The 15,256-nt window shown below is 44.1% G+C and overlaps 1 long non-coding RNA gene across 1 annotated transcript; it reads left to right on the top strand.

Annotated features, from left to right (window-relative positions):
- The first annotated feature begins 863 nt into the window (after positions 1-863).
- On the top strand, positions 864-13,713 carry LOC144889026 (uncharacterized). Its single transcript, XR_013621536.1, has 3 exons — positions 864-934; positions 12,824-12,910; positions 13,672-13,713. It is a non-coding gene; the product is annotated as an uncharacterized LOC144889026 (long non-coding RNA).
- The last annotated feature ends 1,543 nt before the right edge of the window (positions 13,714-15,256 follow it).

Consider the following 15,256-nt stretch of genomic DNA (forward strand, 5'->3'; position numbering starts at 1 on the left):
ACTTATTTAATTAAATTTCTAAAAGATACATCTTTGGATGAAGCACGAGTGGTTTAGTTTTGCTATTCGCCAATTGATTAAGAAAATATTTTGTGATAATATTTTATTGATTTTAATTATACAATTAATCAATCAATTTATTGTACACCTCTCCCTTGCAATGCAGTCTCTATGAGCTGCACTGCGGTATTGCCGGGCGCCGGAGGCACCCCAGCAATGCCGCACCGTAGGATATTTAATTATTTGGCATGGGGGCGGTGTAGTTTGAATCTATCTGTACTTGTTTTTGGCTTTTTTGGTCCGACGAAGGGTTGATGCCAGAAATGTCAACTTCCCCTCGCTTCCAACTGTGGAAAGCATTGCTCGATCAATGTCCTTCCTGGTGATTCCATCCGTTCCAGTAAATCAAATGGTGCTTCACAGGTGGTGTGTTTGCTCACAAATGTGTGGTCCCTCTGAAGGAACTTGTGCTGGGTATTCTGTCTGGTCACATTAGTTTAGAGACATTAAACATCTCATGGTGTCTTTCATGACGAGTTGGCAAGTCAACGCCGGCACCCTGAGCAAATTACAAATTCCTGCCTTTACCCAATACAATCATGTCAGGCCTCGCCAACCAGTTCCTGAAAGACTTGGGTCAATTCTGCATGTTCTGAGCCCTTGACTTCTTAGGAAGGGATATGGTTTGTGAACATTTGGCTGGCAAAGAATAAGACAAAGACTCATTGATGAAATTGATGTCTCATTTCCACAATGTACACACATCTGAACACGGTGATATTCTCTCCATTGATCTTTTTCTGTCTCAATATCTGTTTTATGTTCATTTTGCCTCTTCTTTCCAGGATCTTCTCCCCGTCATGGTGAAGATGATAAGCGTACTTTCAGTTATAAGAATAGAGTACTTCCAGAGTTCGATGTGGGGCATGTCGTGGTAAGCAAGACATTCAATTACCTTTTTCCAGTAATTGCTCGGTTTGTGTCACGGATGCTTTCCTGAAATGTCCGACGATTATCAAAACGATTTAAATCAAAATAATTTTTATTCCTCCACCGACGAAGTCGCCAGAGACATTATGTTTTCAGGTTGTCCGTCCGGATGTCCTTCCGTCCATATGACCATACGTACGTCTGTGGATCCGTCCGTGATAGGATTTCGTTACTGCGTTAACTTAAGAAGGGTTGAAGGGATGTTAGTCAAACTTGGTGCAGGTATGTATAATGAGTTAAAAATGAACTGATTCGATTTTGGGGTCATGAGGTTAAAGGTCATCGGTCATGTTAGGTAAAAATCCTGTTACCGTGATAACATGTGAACCAGTGATGTGATTCTGACCATAGGTGGTCCAAGTGCGTATCGTTTGATACAAAGATGAACTTATTTGATTTTGGCATCAAGAGGTCAAAGGTCAAAGTCTGTGATAGGTGTCGAACTTGAGAACGACGAAAGCAATCTAATTCAAACTTGGCACAGGTATGTTTAATGATTTGAAGAATTATTGATTCGATTTTTGGGGCAAGAGGTCAAAGGTCAGAGGTCCCGTTAAGTAAAAAAAATCTGTCACTGTTCTAACTTGCGAATCGGTGATGGGATTTTGCCTAAACTTGATATAAGTATTGTCATGCGAATCCCTCAGGGTTAACACCAAGGACCGCGGATGGACCAAAATGGCTTTACTGGAGGCGACGATCAAACACGGATTTTACTTCTGTAGCGCGGGAAGAAGAAGGGAAGTGGAAGCTGCGGCAAAAGCGCTTACCTTCAGCGAACCGACGGCAGCTTCGATCCTGCAGGAAAATTAATGAACTCGAACAACGAATTAGAATGTACAAAAATAGAGATTTATTCACGGACCCGATACAATGAAACGTGACGGCAATCAAATAAACTAAATCCTACATTGGGATCCCACACACCAGAATCAACAACAGGACACAGGAATGAATGAAAGGAAAATAAGCATTATGGTGTGTATTTGTGAAATGTGGTGCATCTTAACTGTCCGTCTGTAGTCGTTTCGTATCCACCATGGCTCCAAGCTCCGGTGCGGAGAAACCCTCCGTCCGCCTTGCACGCTTCGCTAGGCCCAAGCCAACGCCCTCGCTCCAAACCCCTCGCCGTTCGCACACGAGGTCCCGCCCATTCACAGCACCGAGCCTCGCTCCTGCACCACGCATATGGTGAACCAACGACCACCAGGACCTCTCAAGACCAAGAAGAAGCGCAAGAGCTTCAAGCACAGAGAGATATCGTGCAAGAGACAGAGCTAGAGCTGGAGTTGCTGAAAAATGTCCTGCAGCGCCCTTTTATAACCTGGGCGGTGACGTCAGCCTTGGCGCGCCACCAACCAGTGCCTTCCACCGAACCTTCTATCGCCTTCCCTCCAATCACATGTTCCCTGTGGCGTGGTCATAGCTCGTGTCACGCGATGTTGCTAGGCCTAGCTGGTGGTGTAGCTGACGGCGGCCACCCGGCGGTGCCCCGATCTGGCTTCTTCCAAAGTCGTTGTAAGGGAAGGGGATTTAATTACTGTGTGCGCTAAAGGGCCTATCTAAGTGTTTACAGGTGTGCATTGCCATAAGGGACAAAGGTTTGACGACAGAGGGGACGACGAACAAAGGAATCTTTATCCATAATCCCTGCACTATATAGCACGCCCTGCTCCCTCGTAGTGGGGACATCAATACAGCTTATCCCGGCAAACCTGACTAACATAGAACTTATTACAGGTAGATTCCTTATCGCGACAGTCGAATACCTTCCTATACAGATCTACCTGGCTCCAGATATTCCTCTACCCCACCGACATAATAGTATGTATAATGATGCGAAGATGCACTGATTACATTTTTTCATCAAATGTGAGAAATGAGGTGATTTTGTGATTTTGGTAAGGTCATATGTCATGTCAGCTAAAAAGGTGATACTTGAGAACAGCTGAATGGATTTATATGAAACATGGCACAAGTACTGTATGTGTAATGATGTAATAATGTGGGCGTATTGGTCGATGTCACGACGTCGAAGTGTCGTTCTAGTTATCATTAGCATTACTAGGATAAGCTTGTGATGCGTTCTTAATGTTGCCACTTCACATATTGTATTTCACTTTTTACCGATGATATTCCTCTGTTTTTGAGTAATGCCAGCTATATTCAAGTACACAAACGTACAGTAGTTCTGTCGACGATTTTGCAATCTTCCAATTTGGTACTTTGCGATGTATAATGGCATTTTTATCAGTCTTGCAAGTTCTGAAAATGTTCGAGAATCAAAGGTGTGGCTTATAAAGCGACGTAAATGTGAGTTGAGGCGACGCAAGTAGGGTATTGCTATAATCGCGTGACGACATAATGGGTGGTCTTACTCTATTTATTTATTTATTATATCAATTATTTCCTTCTTTTTAGTTCCCATGAGATATCTTATAGTCGTTGATGTGAGATGCCTAGCCTGGGTTTGAATCCCAGCCCAGCTATAAACTGTCATTCCTGTGTTTCATAGGCAGGGTGATTCATCAATGTGTGTGCCCTCCCTCGGATGGATTTTAAACTGGTCATCCTTGTGCCGGAATTAGTTGTAGGACATCGAATATCCCATGGTGTTCTTCACAAATAGGAGGCAAACTATCGCTGGCACCATGAACACATTTCAAATTCCTTTCCTAACTTCTTGAGCCGGAGTCGCGACTTCACCAGCATTGTGGCCAAATATCTGCTCTGCCTGGAGCAGGGGTTCCCAACCTTTTTTGTGTTATGGCCCCCTTGGCTCCCAGAGCACATCCCCAGCACCCATCTCCCTTTTTGCGAGGGTCGAGCGGCAGAGCGTGTGTAAGCAGGCTATGGGGGTCTGGGGGCAAGCCCCCCAGAAATGTTTTGATTTATATGTGCTCTGTGGTGCATTCTGAGAGGTGTTTTTTTTCCTTTAATTGGCTATTTTGCTTGTATGAGAATCGGTAAATTATTACACAGAAAATGAGGAATTCCAAGTGGCCAACATGAACATTTAGTTCCATAGTTTTTTTCTGTTCCTTACTGGCTCCCAACTACATCGTTTTTGGAAGAAGCAAACAAAGCAACGTCGCTCGAATGATGCATGTTTGATATGAGATTTTAATATTATCAGTAACAACACTATGGACAGCATATAATAGAACTGTCACACACGAAAACAGTATGAAAAGGTTCCAAGTCAAGAATATGTGAAAACTAAAAACCTCTGTTATGTCTGTATTTAACACAGTGTGTTATGATCACACAAAATGAAACTCAATTCGACAACAACTCAGGTAATCAAAACTCGTGACGCGGTGCATGCGCCGTAAAAGTGAATTAAAAACTCAGTGGGATGGCTTAAATTGCATTTTAGCTACCAATTGGGGTATCCATGGTTGAGTCACAGTCAGGGCACAGTGGAGGTCATCTTCCACATGGATCCGATTACGCTGTTTCAATTTGATATTCAACAGCGTGGAAAACCCCACTTCGCAGAGATAGGTAGACGAGAATGGCAGAAGCAACCGGATAGTTATCTGGCTGATATTAGGGAAGCGACCCATTCCCTCCCAAAACTCCGTCAAGCTCTTCTCTTCTAATGTGTCTTTGGCAAATCAATCGTTTCGGAGATTCAGGAATTCATCTTGCATTGCCTCCGGCATGCTCTCCACGCAAAGGTTGACGGAAAAAGGATTCCTCACAATTTTTGCCTCATTCTTGTCTAAATCACAAAAATACTTATGAAATTCCAGCTCCAGTGACTGCAGATGCTCAAGAATATCATTTTTCAGTATGGGATTTTTTTTTTTTTTTTTTTTTTTTTTTTTTTGTATACAAGATCGAGGCTCGTGAAAGAGCGAACATTAATCACACAGAAAGACAAACCGACACATAAAACATATAACATCGGGAGCGGTAGACAAGATAGAGAGAGAGGGGGAAGGACACAAACACAACATTTGAGAGCAGGGACCGAGAGACATGGAGACATCGAGAGATCTGAGAGAGGGCGAGGGCTTTGGGGGGGGGGGGGGGTCATGGGAAGGGGGCGGTGGGAGAGGTATAAAACATATGGACACTGCCAGGACTTCCAGGAAAGAAGTTGGAATTTCAAACAAGGTGGATCTGGGGTGAATTAGCGGGGGTAGAAAAGATCAAGGTTTTGGATGGGGGAAGATAAGAGATGGTGGTGAACAGCTGTTTTAAAGACCTGGAGGGAGGAGTGGGATTGAAGGGAGTGAGGGAGTTTGTTCCAGAGGCGGGAGAAAAGAGGAATGAAAGAGTGAAGGTGAGCAGAGAGCCGAGATTTCGGCAGTTTAACCATCAGAGGGTTGCTGGCAGATCTTGTGCGACCTGTAGGAATATTTGGGGGACAGAGCACAGAGAGAGCTGGGGGTGCAAGGCCGGAGAGGAGTCGGTAGAAGACAGAAAGACCACCTACCTGCCTGCGGTGAGTGAGTGAAAGGCCCTCAGAGATAGCTTCATCGCGGGAGATTCCAATAATTCTGAAAGCTTTGGTTTCAACAGCGTGAAGCCGAGCTAGGTGTGAGGCAGGAACACCGGCCCATAGGGGAGAACAGTATTCCATTGAGCTGCGGATGAAAGCCTTGTATGTGGTGAGGATCTCAGGTGTGCCGAGGAAGGACTTCGCACGACGGAGGATGCCCAGTCGGCGACTGGCTTTGGAGGCCAGCTTGGAAATGTGGTTTTCCCAAGAAAGATCATGGCAGATAGTGAGACCCAAAATCTTGAGCGACAGAACTTCTTGGAGAGGATTGTTGAGAAAGTAGATGGGAGGGTTGTCCAGTCGATCTTTTCGGAGAGACATAGTAAGAGTGTGAGATTTGTCAGGATTGAAAGACATGTTCCACTTGTTTGACCAGTCTGTGATTTTGTCCAGGTCTTCAGAGAGTGAGGAGGCAACAGACTGCCGATCTGAGGGAAGAGGAATGGAGCGGCAGAGAGTGGAGTCATCAGCAAAGAGATAGAGAGGATTTTCGAGAGAGTCAGAGAGATCATTGATGAAGACCAGAAAAAGCACGGGGCCCAGAACACTGCCTTGGGGAACTCCAGCCTGAACAGGAAGAGGAGATGAGAGAAACCCATTCAGGGCCACACGTTGACGACGACTAGAGAGGAAGTCCGCCAGCCATGCATGGAGATTTCCATGGATACCAAAGGAGGAGAGTTTGGTGAGCAGAGCGGGGTGCCAGACCGTGTCGAAGGCACGTGATATGTCGAGGGAGACAGCTCTAATTTCCTGTTTGGCATTGAGGACCTCCATCCATTGTTGAGACAGCAGAAGCAGCATGTCCAGAGTAGAGTGACCTGGTCTGAAACCAAATTGATGATCAGAGATCAAGCCATTGGAGAAGAGGAAATATTTCATATCCGAAGCAATGATGGATTCCATGACTTTGCTGATAATTGGGAGAAGGCTGATTGGTCTGTAGTTGCTAGGATCTGTTTTTGCACCTTTTTTGTGCAAAGCGGTGATGTTGGCTGATTTCCAAGCAGATGGCAGTTGACCTTGAGCAAAAGAGAGGGTGAAGAGAACAGAGAGAGGGTGAGATAGAGCAGCAGAGCAGGATTTTAGGACCCGTGGGCTGATGCCGTCGGGTCCAGTTGCAGAATCAGAGTCGAGGGTTGACAGAAACCTTTCCACCTTGTCAGGAGGAAAGGACACGGAGTCCAGGAGCAGCAGGGTACGACTGGGTATGGTGGGTACAGAGAGGGATGGGTTTGGGACACAAGATTTAGAGGCAAACACAGAGTTGAGGCATTCAGCTTTTTCACGTGCGGAGTCAGCTGTGTAGCCGTTTGAGGTAAGGGAGGGGATGGAGGGGGAACAAACACCAGAAACGGATTTGACCAGACGCCACCAGGATTTGGAAGAGGGAGACAGATAAGAGAGTTCGGTCTTGAGAACGTGAAGATATTGTTTCCTGGCTCTCCTGAGGGTGGACACACGCTTGTTTCGGGCTTTGTGAAAGGAAATGAGATTTCCTTCCGTTGGATTTGCTTTCCAGGAGACGAAGGCAAGTTGTTTCTGGGCAACAGCCTCACCACAAGATTCCGTGTACCATGGACGGGAGGAAGGGTATGACAACTGAAGACGAGATGGGATAAATCTGTGCATGAGAGAGAGCAATTTACTTTGGAAGAATTCCCAGGATGAGTTGATGTCAGAGGTGGTAGAGATGGGAGACCAATCCAGATGATTGATGGCTGCTTGAAGACCGTGCCAGTTGGCCTGAGTGAAATGCCAGACTCGTCGACGCTGAGCAGGCTCCCTGAGGATGGTCAGAGAGATGTCCACTTTAACAAGGACATGATCAGATGATCCGATCGGAGCAGAAGAAGAGCAGCAGACATTTTCAGGGAAGTTAGTCATAACCAAGTCCAGAAGAGAAAATGTTCCGTTGACTGAGATCCGGGTCGGGAAATTGACAGATTGTGTCAGTCCCAGTGAGTCGCAGAAGTCCTTTGCTGAGGAGCCATGGCTGGTGAGAGAGGTACCCACACCCAGCCAACTGGCATGATGACAGTTGAAATCACCACATATGAGGAAGAGAGAGTTGGGATGAGTAGATAGAAGTTGGTCCATATCGTCAGACAGCGAGATGTAGATGGAGTCATCACTGTTTGGTGGACGGTACAACACACATATGAACAAGAGGTGGGAGTGAAGGGGAAGCCGTAGCCAGAGGTATTCCTGGGGGTGAGGTGGAGAGAGTGCAGTGCAGGGCGAGTGAGGAAGAGAGTTTTTGATAAAGATAGCAACCCCGCCTCCAGGACGAGGCTCAGGTCTATCACACCGGAGGAGGGAGTAGCCCGGGAGAGATACTATGGATTGAGCTCTTTTCCCATGCTGTCTTGCAATTCAGACATTCTTTCGAACATGGCAATGTTTCCTGTGTTCACATTCCTGTGCCAGTTTTGGAGCTTGGCAACAAATCCTCTGAGATGATCGTGGAAAAGAATAATATTAGTCGCTCTTCCTTGGAGCTTGAGGTTCAGCTGGTTCCGCTGCTCGAAAATGTCAGCAAGATAAGCAAGTTGTTCGTTCCACAATTCTTTGTCGTAATGCTGCAGGAGGTCATGTTTTCCTTGAAGATTCAAGAAATGTTTGACTTCCGCACGAAGTTCAAAGACGCGGTTCAGAACATTCCCTTTTGAAAGCCAGCATACAGCAGTATAGTACAGCAACGTTTCATGTTCCGCGTTCATGTCTTTGCACAGCTCCTTGAACATTTGGGTGTTGAGAGCCCCTGCCTTGATGTAGTTAACAATCTTGATTACGACTTCAATAACTTTCTTCAATGAGAGAGGGAGAGTCTTACAAGCCAGGGCATAGCGATGAATCGTAGTGGGTTCCTTTCGCTTGTGGTGCCAGCATCTTCACTTTTGCTTGGAATCCGGATTTGGAACCAAGCATGGCAGGAGCACCGTCAGTGCAGACACCGCATACATTCTCTCACTGAATTTCTCCCGCATCGAAGAACGACTTCATTTTTTCCATGACGTCGTTAGCTTTTGTCATTGTTTCCAGGGCACTACAGAACAAGAATTCTTCCTTGATATCATCTTCCTTGACATAGCGAACGGATGCCAGTAGTTCGGAGCAGGAACTAACATCGGTTGATTCATCATGTTGAAAAGAAAACAAGCCAAAAGGCACCACCTTAATCTCATGGATGATCTGTTGTTTCACATGTCACGGATACGATGCTGCACTGTGTTATTCGATAAAGACACCTGTTCAACTTTGCGAGCCTCTGCCTTGCCGAGAACCCGTTCGACAATGAGGAGGGTACAAGGCTTGATGAGTGTCTCCCCAATTGAGTGGGTTTTTTTCTTCTTTGCAATTTCAAGAGAAACTTCATAAGAAGCCTGGACAGTTGCTACATTTTGTTGTTGAAAAGCTCCTCCCTCATCCAACTTCTGTCGCTTTAAAAATTTTCAAGCAGCTTGAAAAATTCGGGATCCTGCTTTGCATGTTGTGCGTGATTTGTCTCGAGGTGCAACTTCAACTTGGATGGCCTCATGGATTCAGGACTCAAAACCTTGTGACACAGCACACATTGTGGTTTCTCTTGGCCAGACACGGTAATGGATGTGAATCCAAGCTTTATGTATTCGTCAAGATACTTTCTTTTTTTACTCCCAGAAGCCATAACGTCAAATCTGTAATAAGTAAAAATCAAAACAATATCAAATTCAAAACAATAAAAAAAAAAAAAATATTGTAACGGTTTTGAGAACCTGCACTTAGTAAATTGTTTGTAAAGTTCCATTGTAAATAATTCCCTGTAAATACTCCTGTAAATATCCCCATTTCTTGTAAAGGTCAAAGGTCGCACCCAAGCTAGTCCACATTGCAACAGGCAGGACACCATAGGACCTCTCAATAGACATTTCCTTAATATGTGTTTAGTTAAGGCTGTGTTTCCAATAGTTGAATCGACGTTGCATTAATCAAATAACCTAGGCCCCTTGCAACCCCATTCATCTGGCGGCGCAGCCGCCCTTTCATTGGTGCCAAAGTTCTGCCAACTGGATCCACTGGCCCGTGTGAGACGCCATAAGCCATGAGGTAAAGCCCGAAAAAGGAGGCAGAGCGCCAAGATGGAGGTGTGGCCACGTCATCTCACCATCAAGGTCGTGGCCGGTAAGCCCTCGCCGGCTAACCAAGGCTGAGGGGAGTCGACCGGGAGGCGTGCCCTCAGAGACGCGGCTTGATTCGTGCGGCGAGCAATAAAAGCGGTCACGGGGACTGCTTACGGAGATGAGTGAGGGAGCACGCAGATGAGACAGGAGAAGAGCACGTAGAGGAGAGGGAGGAGCACAGACGTGCACGGAGAACCTTTTGTTGGCCCAAACATTCCTTTGTGCGTACGAGAATCGGTGCGCTCGCCGCAGCAATATCACCAGCGCTGCCGGCCGGGTTTTGCCGCTGAACCAGAGCGTGGGCGTTCGAGCGGGACCTCGACGTCGTGCCGTCATCCCCGGACCTTTTCCTGCTCCGCCAGCTCCTTGGACCGTCTCATCCTTCCAGCCATTCCTACCATTGCCATCTCCCACCCGTGTAAGTGTGTCTGTATTGTCCTGGGCGTATGAATAAGTAAGACCGTATAGATAAGCTTGCCCTGTGTCCTGCTTTGCCTCTTTTGTATATTCTTGCCCTTTCGTTTTCCTCTTGTAGAAGAGAAATAAACCTGTGTACCTTCTTTACCTTTGGTTTCTCTCTTCATTCGATCGCTCTCGTCCTTTCTTTCAATTGAATATCTGTGGCACGATTTGGCCAACCGCTATAATCGGGTGTAGTCTGTTAATAACGGCCCGAGTCGCAGCGCGCTTCGCTCGGCGCATCCATTGACGCTGCGGCCCGGGTGGAAATATCTCCTCGCTTACGGCCGGTCCTAGTACGCAGGTATTTGGGGATACCACCATTGACCCATGACCCTGGCTACGACCGACCGGAAGTGACGTCATATTTCCAGGACCGGGAGGATCGGCCAGTGAAAACGACCAGGGGATTGACCCCCAATTGATAACGGGAGTGCCGACCCCGGATCCGCAACAATATATATATTTTAGTATGGTTCAAATTACCCCATGGCCCCCCGAGAAATACACCATGGCCCCCAGGTTGGGAACCACGGGCCAAGAGTATGGTACATGAATATGAATATGAATATGAACATGATGATAATGATTATCGAGTTGATGTGAAATAATCATTTAAACATGGCTTTGTCATTACCCTTGCCAGAAGAGAGGGTATTGCATTTGTCTGTTGGTTACTTGGCAATTTTTTTTTTTTGGACAAGGATGTTGATCGTGTGTGTGTGTGTGTGTGTGTGTGTGTGTGTGTGTGTGTGTGCGTCCGTCCGTCCGTCCGTCCGTCCGTCCGTCCACTCACTGATACTTGCCTGCATGTAACAATTTGAAACTGATCTTCACAAAATCGTAAAGTTTGTGGTCCGACAAAATGAAGTCAAATGGTTTCTTTTGGTCAAACACTTTTTTTCAAATCTCTAAAATCCTCAATTTTCATCCCATTGACTTGAAATTTGACGAGGATTTGTATATCTGGTCACTGAATTCAATCGTCATGCATATTTGAGGTCAACATAGGCCAAAAGGTCACCAACGTTTCTCGGATTACTAAAATCCTCAATTTTCATCAGATTAACTTGAAATTTGAAAAGGATTTGCATATCTGGTCACTGAATTCAAACACCAAGTATTTTTGAGATCAACATCGGCCAGATTTCTAGAATCCTCAATTTTCATCCGCTTAAATTGAAATTTGGAGAGGATTTGTATATCTGGTCAGTTAATTCAACCACCAAGTATGTTTGAGGTCAACATCAGCCAAAAGGTCAACATAGGCCATAGGTCAACAAATAAGCTGCAATTTCTAAAATCCTCAATTTTCATACAATTGACTTGAAATTTGAAGAGGATTTGCATTTGAGGTCACTGAATATAACCACCAATTATCTTTGAGGTCAACATCAACCAAAAGGTCAACATAGGCCAAATTATTTAAAATTGTTAATTTTCATCTGATGACTTGAAATTTGAAGAGGATTTGCACGTCGGTTTACTGAATTCAACCACCAACTATTTTTGAGGTCATCATGGACCAACAACCAATTTTAGGGATTTTGCAAGTATCGTGCCATGCACGACATATTTGTTGTGTGTCTGTTACTTGGCAAAAAAAAAAAAAAATTGACGTTGAATGTTGATCATTCCTGTTTGTGTGTGTGTTTGTGTGTTTGTTTGTCTGTCCGGTCACGTATACTTGCCTGCAGATCACAATTTTAAACTGATCGTCACGAAACTTCACCAAATGGTAGAGTTTGTGGTCGGACAAAATCAAATTTATTTTGAGGTCAAAAGGTCAGCTTAGGCCAAAGGTCAAACACTTTTTTTTCAAATTTCTAAAATCCTCAATTTTCATCCGATTGATTTGAAATATGAATAGGATTTTCATATCAGCGAACTGAAACCAACCACCAACTATTTTTGAGGTCAACATGGACCAAAAGGTCAACCGAGGCCAAATTTCTAAAATTGTCAATTTTCATCCGATTAACTTAAAATTTGAAGAAGATTTGCATATCAGGTCACTGAATTCAACCACTAATTATTTTTGAGGTCAAAAGGATGCACTACTGAGTGCCATTCTGCTTTGTTTTGTTTTGCCAAGTGTTGCTGCATGAGTGATTTTTCATTTGTCTGTCTCAGTCTGTCTGTCTGTTTGTCTTCACAGAATAAATATGATTTTCTCTGCAAGCGTTGGTCCGATTGGCAGGAAATTTTCACCATCGACATTTGACAGGAAAATTTCACTCCTTTTGCAGAGTTTTTAAAAGATAATTACGACATCATAGGTCACATGGTACGGGCGCCATCCTGGAAAAACCGAAAAACTTTGCATCTCCATATCTCCAAAAGCACTGCATAATAAAAATTGAGACATGGCTTATTGTAAAGAACTCTTCATGGGGAATAACATATGTTAATGATGATGTCATAGGTGCCTCCATTATGATGTCATAATTCGATAAGTACTAAACTTAATCCGATCAAAATGAAATTTTATGAGCTCAATCAAGGGGTAAATTAGTGGAGAAAACAAAACGACGTCATCGGTCACGTGGTTCGGCCGCCATATTTGTTTTAACACAAAGCCTTAAAAAACACCAAAAACACGTCCTGGCGAGGGTCTGCAATCTCTGATTGCTCTTTCTTAATTCTATTTTATTTCAGAAGCAATGTTGTGAAGCTCTGTTTGTGCCTTTGTTTTCAGTTCGATGAGTGGGAGGTTATCTCCAAAATTGGAGAAGGAAGTACTGGATTCGTTTACAAAGCAAAGAATGTCAACTCTGCAAAAAAGGTACAAGCTGTGTGATGTGATGTACCTGCTATGTCTTCATTTCACTTTCTGGGAGATGGAACAGTTTGTGGGAGAGCGAGATAGAACACAGAACTGTACACGGTGGAAAATACAGACAGCAGGCAGTGTAGAGGGACACGACGGGGAGACACATGGAAGAAGGACGAGAGCAAAGGGATCGGGAAATTCTGCATCTGAATGTATCGTATCTTCTCTATTTCTGATGAGATGAACGATGCTTTTTGTTTTGACTTGCAGGCCCCACATCACTCCTGCAAAAAATTACATCATAGATGTGATTGCAATGAACAAATAATGTGTAATCTGTGACAGATGATGGTTGAGTGTCAAATATCACCAAAAATAATGTGGAAAATCACTGGATGCAAAGTTGAGGGGGCTTCTTCATTCCTACCATTGATTTTTCTTTTCTTTTTTCCCCTCAATTCACACTTTGATGCCCATCACTGCTCCTCACCCCCTCCCACTCCCTCATCGCTTGTACCTCAATGTTTTGTCCTTCCAATTCTTAACACTCGACTAGATTCACTTGTGGTGTATTGATGTAATCGTTTACCTATTCCCCTTTTTATCGTCCGTCTATGTGAAATTGTTCCTTTCTGTCATTTATCTCCGACGTTGACTTTAGTATAAACAGATATAATAATTGTACATCACCACACACCAATATCATATATTTTACTCATTTTCCCAAATTGTAACTGAGATGTTGTAATACGATCTCTTGTCGCCTCTTTCAGGTTGCTTTGAAGTTGACAAAATCTGTGGGAGATGGAGACATTGTAAGTTTGTGTTTATATTGAGATATTGGTGTTTTTAACTGTTGAACTAACAACACAGTTTAACTTACCTCTGAACTGTCCTAGTAGAATCTTTGTCCGTTATACATCTTTGTCTCTTGGCTCCTGAGGCCTTGCATCTCTGTGTGAGAGTTACAATCTTGTGGTTTTGGTAATGGGGTGACCTAACCTGATTCCAGCTTATTGAAGGAATTTGTATAATTTTATCTTTCAGTTTTCTGCTTTTATTTTTTATTTTTTACAGATGTTGCATGAAGCTCGCATAATGAAGAAGCTTCATCACTACAACATTGGTAAGTATGGATTTCACTCAAACTTATTGAAGTTTGATTGCAATATAATATATTTATATTATAATAATATGAATGCTTAGAATGAAATGCACCTCCTTAATATCAATTTCATTGACTTCAAGAATGAATTTGATCATGTTTATATAGCAGGCCTGTGGAAAATACTGAGATCTTATGGAATTACACAGAAGATGATCACTCCAACAAGCAAATTCTATAACCACTTTGCATACATTGTCATCCTGAACACCTCTTTATCACAGTGGTTCCCGGTAGAGTCTGGAGTTCACCAAGGTTGTATTATATCTCCTATCCACTTTCTGATTACAATCGACTGGATCATGAGGAATACCACATCATATAGACCTCGAGGCATCCAGTGGACCCTTTCCACCCAACCTGAAGATCTAGACTTTGCTGACGATTTTGCTGTTTTGTCATCAAGGGACACACATTTGCATGGACAATGACAGGCTAGCTATCCAGAAGAAGGACAGATCTTAATGTCCATACCACCAAGACAAAGGTGATGAACAGCAACACCGTACCTCCTGCATCCATTACTGTAAATGGAGAAGCCCGGGAGACTGTAGATGAGTTTACATACCGAGGCAGTCTAATCGGTAAAGACAATGGAGCCAAGAAAGACATCAAGTAAGAATCCGCAAAGCTTGTAATGCAATCGCTCAACTCTATTCTATTTGGAAGTCGAAGGAGTACAGTTTTTTTTTTTTTTTTGTATACAGAGTCGAGGCTCGTGAAAGAGCTAACATTTATCAAAGAAACAAATCAAACAAACAAGCAAACAAAGTATATAAAAAGGGGAGCGGTCGACAAGATGGGGAGAGAAGGGGAGGAAGCACACAAACACAACATTTGAGAGCAGGCACATCAGGAGATGTGTGGGAGGGAGAGGGCCTGGGGGGAGACAGGATAGGTATAAAACGCAAGGACACCAAGGACTTCCAGGAAAGAAGACAAAAGTCACCTCAAAAAAGTGAATTTGGGGTGAAATTAGCGGGGGTAGAAAAGATCAAGGTTTTGGATTGGGGAAGATAAGAGATGGTGGTGAACAGCCATTTTAAAGACCTGGAGGGAGGAGTGGGATTGAAGAGAGTGAGGGAGTTTGTTCCAGAGACGGGAGAAAAGAGGAATGAAGGAGTGAAGGTGAGCAGAGAGTTGATTTTGGCACTTTAACCATAAGAGGGTTTGCTGGCAGATCTTGTGCGACC

Source organism: Myxine glutinosa, unplaced genomic scaffold (assembly GCF_964187855.1).
Source record: "Myxine glutinosa unplaced genomic scaffold, kmMyxGlut1.1 SCAFFOLD_586, whole genome shotgun sequence".
In the NCBI taxonomy this organism is placed as follows: Eukaryota; Metazoa; Chordata; class Myxini; order Myxiniformes; family Myxinidae; genus Myxine; species Myxine glutinosa.